The following is a 7,437-nucleotide window of genomic DNA, read 5'->3' on the forward strand; positions in this document are numbered from 1 at the left end:
ACTAGTGTATTATTAATAAATATAATATACTGTAAATTGTGTATATATATATATATTATATACACATATCATATACATGTATTTATATTTGTTGGGTGTAGAAATTTTGGTTTATAGACCTTACTATTTGCACATTTCTATAAAGCTATGTAAGTATCTGTTTTCCCTGATACAGTTGAAAAAAATATCGGCTTTTATTTTGTAAATTTTCTTTGATAAAAATGTGCTAAAAATCCCACCTTTCTACATTCTAATTATATATGCATATATATTTCTGTTTATTTTGTGTCTTATTCATTACCCTTACTCATTGTACCATTTAAATATGCAGCTAAAAGTGGTTGTTCAGCCAAGAAATATGAACATCTATTGTTTATCTGTTAATTGCATCATCTCCTCCGTCTTTTCTAGTACCTCAGTCAGGTACTCATACCATGAACACAGTAGAAACCCAAAATATTTACCCTTACACTAATTTGTTTTTATTTATTTGTTCTAATATTTTTGTATTGCAATATAATTTTTTTATTTGATTCAGATCCTGGAAGATATAGTTTTCTGCAAGAATCATTCAATTTGTTAACTTATTTTTAAAAAATAATTTGATTATGTAGGTCTTTAATGCCTTACAATAAAAAGTATCTTTCTAAAATTTTTATATGTTCACTATGCTCAAACTTAAAATTATAAAGCAAATAATTGTGCCATTAAGTTATACTCATCCCAGATATCCACACACCTGTTAGCAATTTTACTGTTTTTTAATCTGTTTTTATAGTAATAAATATAAGTATGTATTATTTCTTAACCTAATGTAATTTCTGCAGTTCAAACTTTTTACTTAATATCATGATACAGAGATTGTTCAACACCTATTTTGCTATAGAATGTTGTCAACATTTTGAATATTTACTAGTTTGAAAGAAAGAAATAGCATGCCATTATACTTTTAATTTGCATTTATCTTATCTGAGGTGGAGTTGAACACATTTTCAAATACTTAAGGGATTTTTTTTCCACAAAACTTAATTAATTAATTTTGCTAATTATTTTTCTTTGGTGTTATAATTTTAAACTCATTTTCTATGAGATCTTTATGTAGTAGGAAGGTAATTCCTTATTCTTTGAATGAAAAGCTTCTATGTCCTTTTGATGTTTCAAATGTGTTTGTTGCATTAAATTTTTTTCGAATATAATCTACTCAATGATATTCTAATTATAGATTCTATATTTTAAGTCATAGTTTAAAAAGCACATTCTTATTCCAAGACTTTAAAGATTTACTTCCTAATTGTTTTAAGTAATTTTATGGTTTAATATCATAATTGTATGCAAGGGAAATTGAATTGATATGTTTCTGATTGTGAGTTTTCTGAGAATAACTTTTTAATATCTTCAAGTTTATCTTTTGTCTTTCAATATATTTTTGATATTCATATTTTTCTACATTTTCTAGTTTATTTCAATGAATGGTATGCTATTCAATGAATGTTGAGTCTGTTTTCTTATTACAGATTTAAAGATTGTAAGTGCAGTTTTATTACATGGACATATTACATAGTGGTAAAATCTGCAATTTTAGTGTAGCCATTTCCCAAATAGTATACATTAAGTAATTTCTCATTTCCCATCTCTTTTTTGGTATGTTTATTTCTTTCTCATTTGATAGATACCCAGTAGTAAGATTGCTGGATCAAATGTTGTTTTCATTTTTAGTCCTTGGAGAAAGTTCTACACTGTTTCTAATACTAATTTACAATCTCAGTAAATTATTTAAATCTCTATGGGAAGCACTATTGCTTTTTTTCTGTCTCCTCACTAACATCTGCTTTTTGCCTTGTTCATAGTAATCATTTTTAGTGATATTAATTTGCATTTATGTGATAAGTAATGATGTTGAGAATTTTTTAAATTTGTATATCTTCTTTTGAAAAATGTTTGTTCATGGTATTTGCCCACTTTTTATAATAAGCTATTTGTTTTCTTCTTGTTCAGTGGCTGAATTCCTTGTAGTCTGCTTATTAGTTTTTTGTCAGATGCACTATTTGTAAATATGTCCTTTCATTCTTGAGGTTGTCTGATCACTTTGTTGATTAATTCTTTTGCCATGCAAAAAAAATTTTTAGTTTAATTAAGTCTCATTTGTTATTTGTTTTTATTGCATTTGCTTTTGAAGTCTTATTCATGGCTTCTTTGCCAAGGCCAACGTCCAGTAAAGTTTTGATTTTAGGTTTCATTCTAGTATTTTAATAGTTTCATGTTTTTTTTAAATTTAATCTTTAATTCATCTTGAATTAATTTTTGTATATCATGAGATACAGAGGTCCAGTGACATATGTGTTTTCATGTGGCCATCAAATTTTCCTGGCACCAGTTATTGAATATGATCTCCTTTCCCCAGTATATGTTTTTGTCAATTTTGTCAAAAATTTATTGGCTGTAGCTATATGACTTTATTTATGACTTCTTGATTCTGTTTTATTGATCTATGTGTCTACTTTTATGTCAGTACCATGCTATTTTGACTCCTATAGCCCTGAAATACAATTTGAACTAAAAAACTAAACAGAAACACAATAATAGTAGGGGACTTGTGCATTCTACTTACGGCCTTACACTGATTAAGATAGAAAATAAACAAAGAAACAGCAGACGAAAATTAGATCTTAAAACAAATGCACTTAATAAACACTTACAGAATATTCTACTCAACAACCAGAAAACATACATTCTCCAAGATAGACTATAGATAACAAGTCAATTCTAAATAATTTTTTCAAAATAAAAATTGTACCAAGTATGTTCTTGAACCACAGTGGAATAAAATTAGATGTCAATTTCAAGAGGAACACTCAAAACTAAACAAATACAATGAAATCAAACAACATATTCCTGAATGATCTTTGTGTCAATAATGAAATTAAGATAGAAATTTTTAAAAAATTTCAAAATGAATGAAAATGACACAACATACCACAACTTCTGGCATACAGCAAAAGCAATAGTAAGAGGGAAGTTTATAGCATTAAATACCTACATTTAATGTCGTTCCTTAAGGAACTACAAAACAAGAACAAACAAAACTCAAAGCTAGCAGAAAAAAAGAAATAAAAAAGATCAGAACGTAAATAAATAAAAGTGAGACCAAAATATAAAATACAAAGGGTCAACTAAATGAAAGCTGATTTCTGTGTGTGTGTGTGTGTGTATGTGTGTGTGTGTGTGTGTGTGTGTGGTATTTTAAGCTCTCGGTACATGTGCACGTTCCTCAGGGTTGTTGCATAGGTACACATATGCCATGGTGGGTTGCCGTCTCTGTCCCTCCCACTCCCATTGCCTACATCAGGCGTTTCTCCCAGCGTTTTTCCTCGTCAGACTCCCCTCCCCCTGCTGTCACTCCCCTACTCCCCCAACCGTCAGCCTACCCTAGTGTGTGATGTTCCCTTCCCTATGCCCATGTGTTCTCATTGTTCAACACTCGCCTGTGAGTGAGAACATGCTGTGTTTGGTTTTCTGTTCTTCTGTCAGTTTGCTGAGAATGAGAATGATGATTTCCAGATTCATCCATGTCCCTGTAAAGGACCTGAGCTCACAGTTTTTATGGCTGCATAGTATTCCATGATGTATATGTGCCACATTTTCATTGTACAGTCTATCATTGATGGGCATTTGGGTTGGTTCCAGCTCTTTGCTATTGTAAACAGCACCACAATGAACATAAGTGTTCATGTGTCTTTATAACAGAATGATTTATAATCCTTCAAGTATATACCCAGTAATAGGATTGCTGGGTCAAATGGAATTTCTATCTCTAAATCCTTGAGGAATTTCCACACTGTCTTCCACAGTGGTTGAATGAATTTACACTCCCACCAACAGTGTAAAAGCATTCCTTTCTCTCCACATCCTCTCCAGCATGTGTTGTCTCCTGATGAACACCATTCTAACTGGCATGAGATGGTATCTCAGTGTGGTTTTGATTTGCATTTCTCTAATGACCACTGATGATGGACATTTTTTCATATGTTTGTTGGCCATGTAAATTCTTATTTTGAAAAGTGTCTGTTTATATCCTTCACCCACTTTTTGATGGGGTTGTGTGTTTTTTTCTTGTACATCTGCTTTAGTTCTTTGTAGATTCTGGATAGTAGCCCTTTGTCAGATGGGTTGATAGCAAATTTTTTTCCCATTCTGTTGGTTGCCAGTTCACTGTAATAAGTTTATTTTTCTGTGCAGAAACTCTTAAGATTAAGTAGATCCCATTCATCTGTTTTGGCTTTTGCTGCCATTGCTTTTGGTGTTTTAGTACTGAAGTTCTTCCCTATGCCTATGTCCTGAATGGTATTGCCTAGGTTTTCTTCTAGGGTTTTTATGGTGTCAGGTCTTATGTTTAAATATTTAAAACATTTGGAGTTAATTTTAGTGTAAGATGTAAGAAAAGGGTCCAGTTTCAGCTTTCTGAACATGGCTAGCCAGTTTTCACAATGCCATTTATTGAACAAAGAATCCTTTCCCCATTGACTGTTTTTGTTAGTTTTATCAAAGATCAGATGGTTGTAAATGTATGGCATTGCTTCTGGGACCTCTGCTCTGTTCCATTGGTATATATCTATGTTTTGGTACCAGTGCAATGCTGTTTTGCTTACTGCAGCCTTGTAGTTTAGTTTGAAGTCTGGTAGCATGATGCCTCCAGCTTTGTTCTTTTTGCTTCAGATTGTCTTGGCAATGCATGCACTCTTTGGGTTCCATAAACTATTTATGACAAACCCACAGTCAATATCATATTAAATGGGCAAAAACTGAAAGCATTCCCTTTGAGAACTGGCAGTAGACAAGGATGCCCTCTCTCACCTCTCCTATTCAGTATACTATTGGAAGTTATCACCAGAGCAATTAAGCAAGAAAAGGAAATAAAATGTATTCAACTAGGAAAATAGGAAGTCAAATTGTTTCTATTTGCAGAGGACATGAATGTATATTTAGAAGACCCCACTGTCTTAAACTGTTAAGTTTAATAAGATCTCATTTGTCTATTTTGGCTTTTGTTGCCATTGCTTTTGGTGTTTTAGTCATGAAGTCCTTGCCTATGCCTATGTCCTGAATGGTATTGCCTAGGTTTTCTTCCAGGGTTTTTATGGTGTTAGGTCTTATGTTTAAATCTTTAAACCATTTGGAGTTAATTTTGGTGTAAGGTGTAAGGAAGGGGTCCAGTTTCAGCTTTCTGCACATGGTTGGCCAGTTTTCACAATACCTCCTTAAGCTGATAAGGAACTTCAGCAAAGTCTCAGGATGCAAAATCAATGTGCAGAAATCACAAGCATTCCAATACACCAATAACAGACAGAGAGCCAAATCATGAGCAAACTTTCATTCACAATTGATACAAAGAGAATAAAATACCTAGGAATACAACTAGCAAAGATGTAAAAGACCTCTTCAAGGAGAGCTACAAACCACTGCTCAAGGAAATAAGAGAGGACACAAACAGATGGAAAAACATTCCATGCTCATGGTTAGGAAAAACCAATATTGTGAAAATGGCCATACTGCCCAAAGTCATTTATAGATTCAAGGCTATCTCTATCTCCATCAAGCTACCATTGGCCTTCTTCACAGAACTGGAGAGTTAATTTTTTAAAAGATAAACAAATTTCATACACTGTTAGCCAGACTGTCTAAGAACAGAAGAAAGAAGATTCAAAGAAGCACAATTAGAAATGAAAAAGGAGACATTACAAATGATACCACACAAATGCAAAAGATCCTCTGAGACTACTATGAACATTTCCACATATGCAAACTAGAAAATCCAGAGGAAACTGATGAATTCCTGGAAACATATACTTTCCCAGATTGAACAAGGAAGAAATAGAAATTCTGAACAGGCTGACAATGACTAGTAAAACTGAATCAGTAATAATAATTTTAATAATCTCCCAAAAAGAACAATTAAAAAAGAAAAAAATCCAACACCAGATGGATTCACAGTGAAAATCTGCCAGAGAAAAATAACTGGATCCAATCCTACTGAAAATGTTCCAAAATGTCTAGAAGGAGAGACTCTTCCCTTACTAATTCTACAAAGCTGTATCTAATAAAATGCCAAAGCCAGACAAAAATGCAACAACAACAAAAAAACTACAGACCAATGTCCCTAATGAAGATAAATGCAAAAGTTCTCAACAAAATGCTAGCAAATCAAATTTAACAACAAATAAAATATAATATACAGCAGTCACATGGGTTTTATTTCAGGGATACAAGGATGGTTTGACATATAAATCAATAAATGTGATTCAACATATAAACAGAATTAAAAACAAAAACTGTATGATAATCATAATAGAAAAAGATAAGCATTTGATAAAATTCAGCATTCTTTATGGTAAAAATTCTAAAAAAACTAGAGATGGAAGCAACATATCTCAAAAAAAAATGAGAGCCATCTTTGACAAACCCACAGCCAATATCATCTCTAATGGGGAAGTGTTTAATAGCATTGCTTCTAAGAACTGATGCTATTTTAAATGAAGTCTTCTCTTATATTATAACACATTTATATTTAAAGAAATACAATAATTCATTTAATTTTATTCATTATTATATCTTAAAAATCCTCTTATTTACTTTAGTAATCATTATTTATTATATTTTCCTAAGCATACAGTTACATCATCTGCAATCTGAAAATAGTGATATGAATTTCAGATTGTTTTGCCTATGATTTTCTTCTACTAATATTGTTACCTTTTTCTGACTATAGATGGACTGCTTGTATTATATAGTCCTGTTAGGTCAGATGATGCTATTAGAATATTATAGAGTTATGAAGTTTATTTGATTAAGCTGTTATTCATTTTCATTTTTCTCAAAATTGAGTGCTGACTTTTGATGTTCCTTTTAGCATCAATGTAATTGTGTTACTTAAGTCTACAAAAATTAAGTCATTAATTCATGTATGAATGTATGGAATACATTTCATAATAATAAATTAGAAATTCATTCTTGGGGAGCAAGATGTGGGTAATTTTATTTACCATCTGTAGATAATGTATGATGGATTCTGAATTAGTTATTATGTTTGCATCAACCTTAATTAAAATTATTTCTTATAAAAATATTTTTTAGGTATGAGATTAATATAATCTTAATTCACTAACAGTTTTCAAAAATTGGGGTTTGTTTTCTGGTTTCAGTATGTAAAATATTTTAATAGTACTTTAGTTATCTGTTGTTCAATAAGTAAATTTGTCATGTATTAACTCATGGCTTCAAGAGAGACAATTCCTTTAAAACTCACATTCCCCCCCCCACCGATATAATTTTATCTGAATGACCTATTTTGGGGTCAGTTTTCATAAATTATATTTTTCTAATTTTTTTAAATTTTTAAATATATTTTATTTACATAGAGTTGAGAGCAAAATATTATAAATA

This window comes from Saimiri boliviensis, chromosome 16 (assembly GCF_048565385.1).
Source record: "Saimiri boliviensis isolate mSaiBol1 chromosome 16, mSaiBol1.pri, whole genome shotgun sequence".
Lineage (NCBI taxonomy): Eukaryota > Metazoa > Chordata > Mammalia > Primates > Cebidae > Saimiri > Saimiri boliviensis.